Genomic DNA, 17438 nt, shown 5'->3' on the forward strand with positions numbered 1-17438 from the left:
TGATCTATGCTGTATCATTGCTTGGTCTTTGGTTCTGACTTCCGATATGTTCTTCGGTTCCTGGCTTGTCCCACAGATTCAGGTTCCCACAGCCCAGCAATCCGAGTCAGCCACCTTCTCCTCTGGGCTCTGATACCATGCAGTTCAGCCTAGCACTTACCACACTGACTCCAAGAAGCTTCATTTTGCATAGGACAGTGCAAGACAATGAGCACACATGACAGTGGACATACGAAGAGCCCAGCTGTATCAGACCAAAGGCCCATCTAGTCTAGCATCCTGTTTTTGCAATGGCCAATCAAATGCTTATATAGGAAGTCTGCAAGGAGGACCTGAGTGCAACAGCAGTCTCCTCACCTGTGAATCCTAGCAAACGGTATTCAGCACTGCCTTTGACCGTGGAGGACGGACGTAACTTTTATGGATAGCCACCAAAATGAACAGTGGCATAGACTAGCTGTCTTCTTCTAGTGTTGTTGCCTTGAAATGTGGTTTGGAAATCTTTTAATAAATCAATGAAAAGAAGAAGGATAGAATTGTAGAGTGGGAAGGGACCATGAGGGTCATCTAGTCCAAACCCCTAAAACACTGGAGTCTTTTTGTCCAACGTGGGGGCAAAGATTAAGAGAGTCTCACGCTCTGCTGACTGAGCAATCCCAGAAAGAAATAAGATAAGGAGCACATGGCGAGAATATAAGAAATTGATGTATTGTGCAAGTCAGAACATTAATAGTACTTTATTAAAATATACTGGCCTGTTAATGTACTGAATTAAAATGGCTTTTTGCAGTTATGGCCCATCTCACAAGTAAATAAGGTTCATAAATAAGGAATCGTTCCTTGAAATAAGGAACAGGTGCACAAACACAACGGCAATGCTTTCTTTTCCTTGCAAGTGGGACTTCTTGCTGCCATATGCAGAGAGATCTCCTGGAGCAATGTAAAGCACATGCTCTCTGTGAACAGGCCATGCCCAACTATGTGGTCGCAGCCAGCCATCTGCTTTGCCATGCTGTGGTAATGCAAAACAACCATAAAATCTACACTGGCGACACAGTCGGAACAGGTTTGCATCTGCACTGAATTTCAAGAACATAACAAAGTAGCCATAGTGTATGGCTCAATCGGTGCAATATCCTAGAGGAGCTGAAAACGGTGACAGATTGCCTCCATCTATCTGGAAGAAAAACCCACCAGTTCTCCTGATATAATTTAATTTCCAGTCATCCCATTTAGGGATGCATAGGCTAGAGACATGCATTTCTAACAATAGGGATTGGGAAGTCACAGTGTTGGAAACAAGAATGGGCATAGCCGGGATTTTTGTTAGGGGGGCAGGCCTTTCGCTGGGGGGGGGGGCAGAACCTGAGTTTGCTATGTATTTTTATTGATTGGGGGGGGCAGCTGCTCCTCCCTGTCCCCCCATGGCTACACCCATGGAAACAAGCTTGACTTTATGGAAACAAACAGGGAAATGTGTAGGGTTTTTGTTTGTTTTAATTTGCTGCAAAATATCTAATAAAGAGGCATCTGCAAAGGGCAACGGAAGGAATTACACACACACACACCAAATAGCAGGGATCTAGGATGGTGATAAGGAAAACAACAACAATTCTATTTCACAGCACAAGTAGAAAATGAGCTTTTGCTTGTACATTCTGGATTGGGTCCAATTGGCTGTTGGTTGTGTTACTATGGATTCAATGTGTAAAATGTTATATAAGGAGCAGCTTAACCAGCAACAATTGTGGTGGCTTTCCTTCTTCCTACCAAATGCCCTGACCTCCCACAAGGAAACATGTAAAAATCTATAAGGGACTTAAGTGATGACTCAGCAATGGAATCCAGAGCTCAGATCAAATACTGTGAAGTCCCTGTCAAGGCTGGCAGTTTAGAGATAAGCCAGGAAACAGTTGAGTAAATACATAGAGATTAGCACTCTTAAGAGCTTGTTCTGTACCTGAATGATGAATTGCTTTAATAGTCACACCAAAGTTAGCAGCTTTAAAAGGATCAGGTGCAATCCTAGAGGCCTTTTTGTCCGATGCCCCAGAGTTTTTGGACTATAAGTCCCATCACCCCTGCCCATTGGCCACGCTGGCTGGGGCTGATGGGTTTTGTAGTCAAAAAACTTGGTTGAGGAAGGCTGCTATGTCTAGCTTTCGCTCTCTGTAATGATGTTCTTGAGGCACTGGTGATGACAGGTGAGTCACTCTCTCTTCTAGCAGGCTGCCCTGATGGCATAGGTTAGAAAGTTGGGAGCTTGGGACACACGCTGCATGCTGTAGTTTGCAGCGGGCAAGCATGCTGGCTGGATTGGGAGCCCTGCTGCAAAGCTGCTCGGTGCAACCTATCTAAATATAGACCCAGGCCCTTGCCCACCATGCTCCCCCATTGAATATCATTTGTGGTCCAGTCCACTTTCTATCACGATTCTAGATGCTGTAGGAATGTTTTGTTCTATTCCACCTCTAAGAAAGCCAGGGTGGGCAGGATGTGACCGGTGAATGGATTTCATGTGCCTTGTGGTGTCTCTCATAACCCAACCTCTTCAATCCTGAACCATACCTGTGGAGAAGTTGAGACCAGGTAGAACTTTCAAAAGGCATCGCAGGGAGAGCAGAATGCTTTGACAGCAGGGCTGTGGCTGAACCTTGCAGATAGTTTTGCTGCCCAGGCAGGAAATGGAAGGGGCGGTGGTCATGGGAATAGCCAGGATTTTTGTTAGGGGAGGCAGGACTTTGTTAAGGGGGGGGCCAGGACCATCATCACTGGTCAGTTAGTTAAATATTTATATTGTTTTACTTGACGGGGGGGAGGCAGCTGCCCCCTGCCCCCCCCCCCCGGGTAGGCCCATGGAGGTGGTTGCTTTCTTGGTGATGGCAACAGTGGCTGTGCAACAGTGGGGCCAGAGAAGGAAGAAGAGAAGAACATAGGGAAAGCTTGCTGGTTCTGGCCAGTGGCCCATATTGTCCAGCTCTGACATGGGCCACCCAAATGCCTGTTGGAAACCTGCAAGCAGGACCTGAGCACAACAAGACTGGTTTCCAGCAACTGCTATTCAGAAGCATTACTGCTTCGGACCATGGAGGCAGAGCGTAGCCATCATACTCTGGGCATGGACAGAGAAAGAAATGAGCATGCTGGAAACGGAGGGAAAGGGGGGCAACAGAGAGAGAGGGGTGTGGGAGAGAGAAAATACAGAGGGAGGGAGAGGAAGAGGGAAGGAGAAGGGTGTGCCAGAGAGAGGGGGTTCTTAGAAAGAGAGAGAGCAAGAGCGAGAGAGCGGTGGGAGGAGAGGTGTGTGTCAGAAAGACAGAGAGAGAGGGGTGTGTAAATTTGGTCCTCAACCCAACACATATTTCACAGAGCTATGCTTATGTGTAGGGATGAGGGAGAAATTCATTTCAGTTTGCATTTAATATTGAATTTCTCATTACCTATCCGTGGCTTAATACGCATATGCATTTTATCACATTTATAGTTTGCTTCAACGGTTAAATAGATCATTGAGGCTCACTTCTAGATAGCAAGAATGGCAAAAATACACCTTGGGTGAGACCTACATTGGCTCCCAGTACATTTCCGAGCACAATTCAAAGTGTTGGTGCTGATCTTTAACGGCCTTGGTCCAGTATAACTGAAGGAGCATCTCCACCCCCATCTTTCAACCTGGACACTGAGGTACAGTTCCAAGGGCCTTCTCTGGTGGTTCCCTCACTGCAAGAAGTGAGGTTACAAGGAACCAGGCAGAGGACCTTCTCCGTAGTGGTGCCTGCCCTGTGGAATGCCCTCCCATCAGATGTCAAGGAAATAAACAACTACAGTGGTACCTCTGGTTACGAACTTAATTCGTTCCGGAGGTCCATTCTTAACCTGAAACTGTTCTTAATGCGAGGTACCACTTTAGCTAATGGGGCCTCCCGCTGCCGCCATGCCGTCGGTACACGATTTCTGTTCTCATCCTGAGGTAAAGTTCTTAACCCGAGGTACTACTTTTGGGTTAGCAGAGTCTGTAACCCGATGTGTTTGTAACCCGCGGCACCACTGTATCTGACTTTTTGAAGACAGCCCTGTTTAGGGAAGTTTTTAATGTTTGATGTTTTATCGTGTTTTTAATATTTTGTTGGGAGCTGCCCAGAGTGGTTGGGGAAACTCAGCCAGATGGGCAGGGTATAAATAAATTATTATTATTATTATTACTTTCAGGATGCAAAAGAATCACCAGAGCTCAGTTACTCTTACTGTTTAATCTTCTTTTCCCGTGATTCACCTGCTCTACCTGCCATTGGCTCTGGCTTACCTGTTGTTGGTCTCCCTACCTTCCACCCTACACCAGCCACCAATGGACACCAGCCACCACTCACTTGTGGACACATTCTAACATTTGCTGTGATTAGAATGGGGTTGGCAAATGACTGGGCCTCCTACATTTATTTTACTTCTGTTTATTTACAGATCTATAACCTGCTTAACCAACAGTACCAAAGCGGTGCACAGCAAAATAAAATCAGGTAAAAGAGAAAAAAGACAGAGCCAATAAGCTAAAAGCTCTACAATGGTTGGGTCAAAGTAACATCTTTAGTAATCACCTAAATATCAAGAAGCTAGGTGATGGTCTTAATTTCAGTTGGCACACAGGATTCTTGAGGGCTACTGCTATGGTGTGGTATATAGCACGGCACCACAACATATAATGCTGTGCAGAACCATACAATGTGATGATGATATTGCAGGGAAGTGTGCCACTGTTTAGGTTATACATTTTGCTTGCAAGGCCATCTGGAAATTTTGCCAGCAGAGCAGGCTAAAAGCAACTTTTCATGCAATAAAATTACAAGTGAATTAAATGAGGGTCCCTATCAGACAACAGTTAACTGTTTCCTTTAGCTTAACCTTAACCCTCGCTTCTTCAAATAAATATACTTCAATCAACTGCTCAACAACACTCGTGTCTGCAAGTTACAACACATCTGGAAAATTAGACTAAATGGAGAAAACAGCACAAAGTTTGGAGTATCTGGCATCCATACAAACTCTCCATAATGCACAATTTTATGGTCCAGATGTGGCATTTATGTGTTATGAAGAAAGGAGGCATGTTCGCTCATACCTTTTATTGCATTTAAAATGTAAGGTATATTTTAATAACTCACAATGGGAATTGTATCACAGTGATTAGAGGCTGTCAATGTGTCACGCATAAATATTTGAAAAGTGAGTGTATCTGCTAGAAAACAATAGGTATAATTTGAAGGGAAGTTTAACTGTACACTTATGGGGAGCTGGCAAACTAGGGGGAATGCTTCTTATAAGTTTCCACTGACTATTCCAATGAAGGTGATCCATGAATCCTTTTGATCTTACAGTTGTGTTTATATCCTGCGTAGGCCTGTGTTCTGTTACATTTACTGCCCTATGAAATAATTACTTCTTTATGCTTATTCTTCAGCCTTTCCCATTTTCTCATTAAGATAATAACTTTGCACAAAAGCCACCTGCAAAATATCCATTTTTACAGACCTCCGCTGGGGGTTCTGCAGGGTGAATTTAACATATGGGTCTTAAAGAGCTGGTTTAAATCCACTCAGCCTACCTTAGCTTTTGACTGCTGTTTTCAAGAACATTTTAAAGGTCAGTAGGGTATCTTCTTTCCTTACCCATTCAGTTTTCCTGCTATATTCTGCATTGCACATTGGGTTCAAAAGCCTAGCACCTCTGGTTAAAAGGATATCACCTAGGAAGTACTGGGAAGTCCAAGACCGTTGAAAGCATCTGGCAGTCAAGAGTAGACAATATAGACGTAGAGCTGTATAAGGCAGGCTCCTATGAGAACGCAAGAAGAGCTCTGCTGGACCAGACAAAAGGCCCATCGAATGCTGTTCTCATAGTGGTCAAGCAGGTGCCTATGGGAAGCCAACAAGCAAATCATGAGTGTAACAGCACTCTCCCAACTTGTGCTCCACAGAAACTGGTAGTCAAGCTATACAGTGGTACCTCGGGTTAAGTACTTACCGTCTTTTTTGCACCATAACACTCACTTTTTTCCTCCTAGAAAGTAAGGGGAAATGTCTGTGCGTGTTATGGAGGGAATGCCTACGGGTGGCATGCCTACGGATTTTCTCTAAAAACTATGTGCGTGTTATGGTCGGGTGTGTGTTATAGAGCGAAAAATACAGTAATTCGTTCCGGAGGTCTGTTCTTAACCTGAAGGCACCACTTTAGCTAACGGGGCCTCCTGCTGCTGCTGTGCTGCCGGAGCACAATTTCTGTTCTCATCCTGAAGCAAAGTTCTTAACCTGAAGCACTATTTCTGGGTTAGCGGAGTCTGTAACCTGAAGCGTATGTAACCTGAAGCATATGTAACCTGAGGTACCACTGTATTGCCTTTGACACTGGAGGTAGCATAAAACCATCATGACTAGTCAGGGCCGGCCCAAGATATTTTGCCACCTGAGGTGAATCAGAAAATGCCTCCTCAGGAATTGGAGTTGTTTTTTTTTAAAAGAGTGCGTAGATATAAATGAGTTTGACCAAATTGAGGGGGGCAGTGGAAGACAGAAATGCCTGGCGTGCTCTGGTCCATGGGGTCCCGAAAAGTCGGACACAACTAAACGACTAAACAACAACAACAACAACTGATATAAATATTTATAGATAATGAAAAGTCAATCCCCTCCTTTGCCTCTTGCCTTCTCCGCACTGAGCGGCAGCAGGAGCAGAATCGGCAGTGGCATCAGTCAAGACTCTGGGTGGGGCTCTGGGTAGGGATGGCCCCGGGGGCTGGCACGGCTGAGCTAGTGACCAAGGGCAGCAGGAAGGGTGTTGGCTGGGGCCTGGGCACCTCTCTTCCTCCTGTACCCAGAGGCAGCCTCTACAGAGAAGTTGAAGAGCGTGCCAGGAGACAGGTGGTGTGGAAGCAGCTGGGATTGACCAGCTGGGGAGGGCAGGCTGGGAGCCAGTTAGAGCCACTAAATATTGGCGCTGCTCTGGAGATCTCCCCCAAGGAAGCAAAACGAAAACAGGATTGAGCTGCAAGAAGGCTTGAAAAAGACTGCTGCTGCCAAAGTAAATCCTTAAGCTGAGAAGCACCTGCAGATGTTGTGGGGAAAAGCTCAAGTAGGACCTAAGAAGAGCACTTTCTGTTCCACCAATTGGTATTCAGAAACATTACTGCCTTGGACCTTCAAGGCACACTAGAGGTTTAGCGGTGTTAGTAGAAATAACACACAGTCTCAGATTATCTGCGGATTATGGCTCTCGTGGAGATTTGCACATTTTCTCTCTCTTTGCAGTGTGACTTCCTGGACCTTTGGTTTTATTGCTAACTATTTCAGCTAGCAACAAGGAAAGTTCTGTGCTGTCTTCATTGTTAACTATGTATTCTGCTCCCCGCCTGCACCTGTTCTTTGTACATCCTCATATCCTGAAGACGTTAGGGGGCGCTCTTGTTTCACCCAAAAAGGCTAAAGTTGCATTTTCACAGTAACATTACTGTCCGGAGGAGAAAGTGTCAAGACATATGGCAAGACCATATTTCTTGCCTGCCTAAACTTGGTACTGATAATGCTGATAATTCTTAGTTTTTAACCCCCCGGAATGTTACAAGATACAACTGAAGGACTAAGGGAGAGAATAACACTTCACATTTGGGATGTATACGCACAGTACATTTAAAGCACAATGGAGGAAGCAAAGATTCCTGGAAATTGTAGTTTGTTAAAGGCGCTTGTAATTGTATCTTTCTGAGGGGTGAACTACAGTTTCCAGGAGACTTTGGGAGAAGCCATGTGCTTTAAATGTATGGTGGATTTGTGTCTGTGTGCATTTATTTATATTTATTGTACAATTTCTGTTTATTTCAGACTTTAACTGCCACCGTCCAGAATGAAGAAAGGAGAGAAGGAATGTGAAAGAGGGGGGAAATCTTTGACCTGAATCCTGGAGACATGGAGTATCGCTGTGACTGCTCATCTAGTTCAGTACTGTCAGCACAGACAGCGGCTCTCCAAGGTTTTAGGCAGGGGACCCTACCAGCTCTAGCTGGAGATGCTGGGGTTGAAACTGGGAAGTTTTGTATGTAAAACACACACTCTGCTACTGATCTGCAGTCCTTCCCTGCTAAAGAGAGTGGCTTAGTAGATTTCAAAATGAAATGAAATAGATAAACACATCAGAGTTGGTGCTTGCCAACTTCCTGAACTTCGGGACATAGCTGTCAACCTTTCCTTTTTTTGTGGGAAATTCCCTTATTCCAGCGCCGTTTCCCGCTGCTTCCTGCTGTTATCATGGATTGTTAGATATCCCGTAGACTGTCCCCGGGACAGGTGAGGCTGCTGATCCCTTATTTTCAAATCTGAAAGTTGACAGCTATGCTTCAAGAGGGAGACAGTTCCTTAAGATGGGTTCCACAACAGAAAAGGCCCTCTCCCAGGTTGCTGCAAGATGAATTTCAGCCGACTTTAAAACAATCAGGAGGGCTGCATCCAAAGCAAGCCTCTGTGGGAAAATATCTCCCAGGTAGCCAGGTCCTAAATTGTTTACTGCATCAGTAAGTCAGGAACAGAAGCTTAAACTTGGATCAGCAGCAAATTGCTGGAGATCCAGCAACAACTTGTGGCTATCTCAACACCTGAGCCTGGGGGAGAGCTGGCTCCAGCCCCAGGGCAGTTCTTTTAGAGATATTGTTATGTGCTGCCTGTAATAGTTCCACTCAGTAGCCTAACCACTGCATTCTGCACAAACTGCAGCTTCTAGACCAGTAGTAAAGGCAGCTCCACATAGAGAAATCCAGTTTTGAGGTTACCAATGGATCATTCTGGCCAGGCTATCCCTGGCCAGGCTTTTCCTGACCAGGAATGGCTGTAACTGAAGCTGGTAAAAGGCACTCGTAGCTACTACAGCTACTCGGATCTCCTGTGACAATGATACACCCTGTTCTTTCAGGGAGTGCACAACCTCATCAAGAACAGGCAATCTGCCCAGTCCCTGGACCTGAGAACTACTCTTATCAGGATCCAGCTTACCGGCCCTCATTCAGCTGACTGCTGGGTCCAGGCATGAGTCCAGGACTTGCATGGCTGCACCTGACTCAAGTGTAACAGAGAAACAGAGCTGGGTGTCATCAGCATACATATTTTTGTTTTCATGGGGAGAAGGGATACAGATCCCTATGCTCTATCCCCCCCCATGAAAGAAGAAAGAGGCTGGGCACCTCAGTTCTGAAGGTGAAAAACAGCCAGCAGGAAAATAATTAAGCACCCTTCCCATCAGCCTCCACTCCTTTATTGCAGCCGCCTCCTCAGGCTGCTTTTCCTTGTAGAACTGCCCTAAACCTGCTGAGCGAAAGTTACACGTCTGTAATGTCTTGTTTGGCCCTCAGAGAAGAAGTTTGGCCATGGGATCTGCAGCACACATGCAAATTCCACATTTCAGTGCGTAGCTTATGGCCGACTCCAGACGCCATAACCCATCATTTTAGATGACAGGAGGCAATAATAGGACTGCTATCTAAACACAGATTTTCACACAGTCTTATGTAACCACTGCTTTCTATGTTCTGCAGTGATCCAGTACCTGCCTTTTAAAGAGCTGTGCTGTTTTCATTTCCAAACAGCTTTGAATGGAGCCCTTTAATTAGACCAATATATACACATACATTTTGTTCCCTACAGATCTTTTCTTTCAGGTGCGGGCATGTCTGGACGTGCCTGAAAGGTCTGCATATTGCCAAATGGTATACAAACTCAAAATATCAACAATTTGCTGCTTTGAGCGGCAATCAGATGTGTAATATAATTAAAAGCCAATCATCTGGTTTCCAAACTAAACTAAACTCAAGTCTATGAAGGTCACACAGTTTTATGGATTCGGATCGATAGACTGTATGGATGGGTTTGATCGATCATGTTATACAAAGCCTTTCAAAGGCCTGCCAGCAAAACATTCATTAGGGGCTAAGAGTTGCTACATCTAATCAATAGTTAGAAGAACACAAAAATAATGGCCATGATCCTGAAACCATTTCGTCCTCCTGCTGCCACCACTAATGGCTCTTCTTATGAGTTGGTGATTTCACAACTGTTACTAATGTATGCACTATATACGACTTGCAAACTAACGACTTTATATCTTATTCCCAAGATGGAAATAAAACATACGAGATCATTTTCATTTATAGTAATTCCTAACTTTTTTGTGGGTATATTATTTTTCATCAAGGCAGCTTAGTGATGTAAATCAGAGATGGGGAGCCTATGGGCCTCTCTATGTTGTTGAACTCCAACTCCCATCATCCATTATCCATGCTTACTGTGGCTCATGGGAGTTTGAGTCCATCAACATCAGGAAGGACACAAGTTCCCCATCCCTGTTACACATAGAAGGAGAGATCAAAATAGCATTTATAGTAACACTGTGAAAGAGCTACTGAAATTTGTATACTGGGGGTATGTGTGTATCCATGTCAGTGTTCATTGAGCTGTTTGGGGATTAAATAACCCCTCCCACACCATTTCATTCACCCTGCCCCCAGCTATGAGTTATACCCTCCCAAACTGACTTTCAAAAAATGTTAATACAACATTTAGGACCCAATCTCTATACCCGTATAAGGCCAGTTGAAAACATTGGTAAATATATATCAGTAAAATAGGACTAGAATCTAACTATGGAGTTAGCATATTATACTGATTTTTTCTTTCTTTCAAAAGAGTATACTTTTTATTGAAGTCACACCTTATAAACTATACTTTTGGAATCATAGTCTGGAAAATGTCAGTGTCTTTCTTTATATAAATAGGAAAAACACTGAGCCAAAACATTTCATGCTTTTGATGCCAAAATTCCCAAAGCTGTGATGATCACTAGATTGTATGGGCTGTGGTATTGCTTAGCGGGGTTTGTTGATGTTCATTTTTTGTATCTTTATTTCAGATCATATTATTTATGTGGAAATTGTTACATTTGGTTGAGTACTTTTTGATGTATTGTTTATTGTTCATGGCTACTTTTGTTATGTTTGTAGTTATATACTTTTTATATGCTTTAAACCACCTTGAGCATGGTTTTAACTTTGGAAAGGCAACATACAAATATAATTATTGATTGATTTATATTAATATTTTCTTGGTGGGGGACACACATAAAACAGGAGAATTCTTACTCCTCCTTTAACTTCCAGATGTAAATCATCTTCATCTTCAGCATTAGAAGTGGTCAAAGGACTTCACTAAAACAGCCCTGTAAGGTGGGTCAGTATAGTCATCCCCATTTTGAAAATGGAGAGCTGCCACTGAGAGACAGTGGCTTGATTCAGGACTACCTCTATCTCTCCTTTAAATCAGAACCAATGAAGGCGGTGAATGTCCTGTGTGAGTGTCTCTAGATTCTAGTTCACAATTATGTACTACACCTTACACTATAATTCTCTTTTGAACCAAGGAAAAGGACCTCCATCATTTAAATAAACCTTGGCCTAACAAATTATATAATTTTAACTGGACCAGCCTCAGTGCTTCCTAGTACAACAGTATAGAATGATGTCTGTGAATCATGTTTGCACTGCACTGATTTCGTTCCAGTGACATGTCATTAGGGATATTTCCCAGAGTCAAATGTGTCCTTTCAGTGCTATAAAAAACATGAATGGAAGATGGAAATGTTCATTGTCTAGGTGTCTTTAGGAAACACAGCTCTATGTGCTTCCTTAAAAAGGGACAGGAATGCAGTCTGGGGAATGAAAAAGGGCAGTTCTGTTATGATGAAGTAACGAAAGCAGGTTTGGCAGTGAGGGCATACTCAACTGAGAGCTGTAGCTGATCCCTGCTTTCTGGCATAAAAAGAGCCCTGCTGGATCAAACCAAAGTCCCATCCTGTTCTCACAGTGGCCAACTACAGTCATACCTCGGGTTGAAGTAGCTTTGGGTTGAGAGTTTTTGGGTTTCGCCGCTCGTGCATGCACAGACGCTCAAAATGATGTCACGCGCATGCGCAGAAGAGGTGAATCGCGACCCGCACACGCGCAGACACAGGTTGCGTTCACTTCAGGATGCGAACGGGGCTCCGGAACGGATCCTGTTTGCATCCAGAGGTACCACTGTAGATGCCTGTGGAAAGCCTGTCAGCATGATGGTAACAGCACCCTTCCTATTTGTGATACTCAGTAACCGGTATTCAGAGACATATTGCCACCTTCTGACAACAGAGGTTAGTGGCAGAAAGCAGGGAGCCCAGAAGTAGGTGGACCCAAATCCAATGACGGGTAGAGGCTAAACTAACTCCAGTTTTGTCCCCAAGCCAGTGAGTTCTACAAAAGCAACACTGAGACTCGACTGAATGTAAGAAAGGCGGCAGGCACTTGGGGGCAACTGAGGTTGGTAGAGGTAAACATGGCCACAAGAAAGTTGTGTGCGAGAGAGAAAGGGGTGTGTGTGTAACCACAAGATACAGAGGCAACCTAAAGAAAACTCATAAAAATAAATTGATATGCAAAGCAAGTGTTAGCCACTGTGGGGGTCTGTGGGGTTGTATTCCCCAAGGAGGCCTCTGACCCTATTAGGTTTGTAGCCTAGCATTAATTAGATCAGTCTAATTAATTCAAAGTGTAAATTAGGAAACCATGAAACTAAATTATGTTTGAAGGCTCCTAATACATTTAACCTCGTGTTGTTTACTCAGCAGTTTTTAAAAAAACATTAAAATGGTTGAACAAAGCAAAAGCTCAGGATCTATCTGCTTAATGGCATTGAAAACAGGACCTACGTCGCCCATGCAACTCTGTGAGGTGTTATATACATTGATGGTGCAGTAGGTTTTTATTAGTAGTAGGTTACTACTACTAATAAAAATCCTATAGTGTGGTCTTGGAATGCAAACACGGGGGCCCCTAGTGCTATGGTTGTGGCCAATCAGTGTAGATAGTACTGAGTTAGGTGGACAAATGGGGGAGTCAATGTGGTGCAAATCCACTGGCAGAGCCAATCCAACATTCCTGCTGGTGTGTTTGCACAGTACCAATCTCTCTTATGCCTTCTCCTCTCCCTCCTGGTAAGCAGTAACAACTCAGCTGTTAATTGGCTAGAAGAATGCCACCATGCTATCCACTTACTGATTTGTACCTGACTGTTCAGACATTACAGAATCATTGATTTCTGGTTGCTTGCCTATACATAGATTGCTATTTAGTTTTTGTGAGTTTACTTGTTCTATTTTATTTTGCTAATCAGAGGGTATACTTTTAAAAAAACAACAATGAAGAGTATACTTCGCAGAGTACATTATGCCTTGGGTTCTTTTTGATATGCCTCATTGTTGTTCTTGATATTTGAAAATAAATTCTGTTTAAAAACTTTTTTTAAAGTGAGTTCAAATGGCATTGCCATTATTTTATGATCCAGCATGCTTTTCTCCTTTTTTTTTTTTGGCATAAGGGAAAAAATGAAATTGCAAATAGCCAAGTTAAATTGTGAACTTCCTCCCGGGGAAGCCTAAATGGTTTATTCTCCCTTCCTGTCGGGTTATTTTTAAACTCTAGGATGGTTTGCCACCTCTTAGCTGGCCTGAGGCTCCTATACCCGGGCTTGGAAATTAAAACTCTGACTTAAGGGAGGCAGAAAAACATCAGCACTCAAGCTGTCCAAGTGTTAAACGTTAAGTATTTTAACAGCGCTAGCCAATCATCAGTTAAGAAGCAGCAGCCTTCTTGAAAGTTATTTAGTTATGTCGATTGTGGAGACTCAGCTGGTGAGCTGTCTTCCACTGGGACTGAAGAGTCTCAGCCAGTTGTTGCTTTTTCTGTGAAAGGCTCAAGGATGTTGCGTCAAAACTTTGGCCTGAGAGATGTGCTCTCACGTGCAAATCCAGTAAGACAGTAGGTCAGCCAGGGTTGGGGGTATGTGTGTGGAATTTCATTCAACCACATGCTTAATTTATAATGCAAGGAACATTCAGCTGATTTCAGCAAAACTCCAAGAAGAGTGTAAACAAGTGTCAGTTGGAGCACCTTTGTCCACTATCTTTTTTTTTTTTACAGTGATATTTATGTTGGACTTTTTCACCAACACAGAGTGTGCACAGCGACTGGAGTGTAGAAATAAATGGCTGTTCGCAATATTTTTGCTAAGTTTTATTTTTGAAAACATAACAACCAAACGCTGCAAGCCATCACTCCTCCTCACCAACAGCATACAAAACATTCAATCAACTTCAATACAGTTTTCAAATAATCAATTATCCTATCACATCCCTTCCTGCATCCAGTGCAGAAAGTAAACTCCCCTTTTAATTAGTCAAATAGTCAAGAGACCACAGGTGTGCAGATAAATAGGTCAAACTGCAAACATACACCACTAAGTAGCACCATTGACCACCTTAAGATAAAGAAAAACCAACAGTTTATGCAGCATGCATGATGTCATAAAAACCTACGTATGCTTTATATACTGCTTAGTGCTTTACTTTCTAAGCGGTGTATAAGTTTAGAAACGCTTGCCTGCTGAAATAAAGGTCTTCACCAAATCCATCTATCTATGTGTGCACAAACAAACCACCTTCTCCTCATCTCATTTATTTCTTTTCCTATCTGTTCTTATGGGCACTGGTGAAAGTAAATGAATAATCCCAATGAAGAAGGTTTGCTTTCTGTATCAGTTTTCTTTCTTTCTGCCTAGCCCTTTGAGGGGCAAGCGTGTTCGTGTAATATGCATTAAGGCCTAGGCATTGCCATTAAAATGTTACAACTCCAAAGAAAGGGCATTCAAAGAGCAACAAATTTATCTCTGCAGAATACTCCATCCAGCATGCAACATATGAGAGCCATTTGCTTTGATTCAAGCGCTGCCAGCTATTGGCCGGGAAACAAGAGGGGGGTGGGGAGAGTGGCTGGGGAAAGTGGAGAGTTTTTGTTTTTTTGCTTTTCTGGGACTGGTTGTTTCCTAAAGAGAGGAGACATCTATATCAAAACCAGAAGGATCATGGCAAGTTCCAAATAGATGGAATCACAATCAACTGCTTTGTTCTTTAATGGAATTTAAATGCTGATAGATATGCATATTTGGGCAAAAGTCCCCCTCCCCAATATATTAAACAGGATTATATCTTCTGTTTTAAATTCGTCCCTCCACTTTACCTCTCTCAGGCAAAATCGAACTTTTCCTTTGCTGCTTTTTGACAAATCAAGATTCCATCACTGCGTGCAGCCATTGTACATTGCACAGTATAGACAGTTCCCCTAAAAGTATTGTTTCCTATTGCTTTCACAAATAGGTATTTATCCTAGATAGCCCCTGTGCACATTTCACCTTTTCAATAAAATATCACTCATAATAAAACAACTACAACAACAGTATATCCAACTGAACCACACAGTCTAACAGGGTATTGTGGCACATGGCTTTAAAATTAGTTGATAATAGATTATATAGTACAGTGGTACTTCAGGTTACATGGGCTTCAGGTTACATACGCTTCAGGTTACAGACCCCACTAACCCAGAAATAGTGCTTCAGGTTAAGAACTTTGCTTCAGGATGAGAACAGAAATTGTGCTCCGGAGGCGCGGCAGCAGCAGGAGGCCCCATTAGCTAAAGTGGTGCTTCAGGTTAAGAACAGTTTCAGGTTAAGTATGGACCTCCGGAACGAATTAAGTACTTAACCCGAGGTACCACTGTACATCCTCTTGGGGTCAGGACTATTCCTCTGGCCTCTGGATATTGATGGGAAGGGAAGGCCATCATTTTCATGGTTTCTCATCCGAGAAGCTCCTGAGATAATCTGTATTCCGCATTCTTCCCTTTGCTGTTTTCTCTTCTTGGGGTGCACTGATACTCCCTGTTCTCTCCCCCCCCCCACACACAAATTAAGTTATTGTGTCATGCATAGCCAACAGCCTAACAACCATCCTCCTGCAACTCCTGCTGCCTACGGACTCACCATGGGGGAACTATTACCACATTATCTTATAATTACCAATCAGTTACAAGCTGCAAAGGGATACATCACTGTCAGTCCCCTGAAGCAGAGACAGTAGGAGGTGCAGTGAAAGCAACACAGTTCTTTTGAGGGTAAACAACCATCTTCCCCTGATCATCATGGAGGAAGGGGAGGAGATCACAAATAAATAAGCAGAGCCTGCAACAAAACGTCAGTGTGCAGTGCTCCTATTTAGGGTTCTAGCCAACAAGCATCATCCTGTCCTAGGATACTCCATTACCTGATTTTGTGGATTCTCATCCCCCTCCAACAGTCAAAAGGCATTTGTATGGCTCCTGGTCATACATTGCTCAGCATTCATTGAGAAGCTTGCTGTTCCCCGCCCCCTGAAGAGTTTCTGCAAACCTTGGATTGCCTCAAGCTTGCACAGAGAACTGAGTTCACCACCACTAAACAATATGCTGTATTTTAAGTTGTTGCTATGCAATGAACTTGTACCAGAGGCTACATCTCTATAGCAACCCCTGTGCTCTTTATCTGGTGCTCTAGAATACAACTGGGGAAGACCAGCCATGCAAATTGCACAGATGGCCACAAGCTCTTCTGTTGACTGTGTAAATGAGGAGAGGTGCCACAATTGGCTGAAACCTACTGTTGATGTGGACTGCAGGAAGCTGAGGTGCTGTGTGAGTACAACTGCAAAAACAAGTAATAGTGCGGATATGCCCCCACTCTTAAAGAGCTTACCTAGAATAAAAGAGGAGCCCTGCTGAATCTCATTTGTACCAGAATCCTGTTCCCACAGTGGCCAGCTAGATGCCTATAGGAAACCCTCAAGCATATACTTTCCAATACATATTTACCCACCAGCAGGATTTTGCAGCTTTGCTAGTGCTTTGTACAAACTTTTGAAATGCACAATATTAATGCATCCTGCCCTATCCTTACCCCAGTTGTGAGACAATTGAAATGTCTATGGGTGCTTCCAGCTGGGGGCTTAATACGACAAACTTACCATTCAGAAATTGCAAATCAGATACTGGCAGCAGGTGTGGTGTTGCTGTTTTTCTTTTCTTTTCTTAAAAAAACTTGACCGATTTTCTGTGAAAACTGTGACTCTGAATATAAAAGGTATGAAACACAGCCTAGCATTTTGATGCTGATGTCATGGGGGTGTATGTGAGAGCAGTACCAATCCCACAATAAACACCTGTCTGGAAGCAACCTATAATATACCAGGATGCGGAGAAATAGGGAAACGTATCTTTTAACTCTTCAAAAGTGCAGCAGCAGCACATATGACCCTCCCATACGGATGAGATTGTAACATGGTAAGATGATCCCTGCTGGATCCGGCCACCTAGTCCAGCATTCTGGGGCTTGTCCACACCCAGGGGCGTTCTGAGGGCTGGGTGGGTGGCAGTCCGCTCTGGGTGCCATTCCAAACGGGGGGCAAAATGCTGTCCCCCAATCGGCAGCACCCCCTGGAGCACGCGCCGCTCGCCCCCA

Source organism: Podarcis filfolensis, assembly GCF_964270895.1.
Source record: "Podarcis filfolensis genome assembly, chromosome: 11".
NCBI lineage: Eukaryota > Metazoa > Chordata > Lepidosauria > Squamata > Lacertidae > Podarcis > Podarcis filfolensis.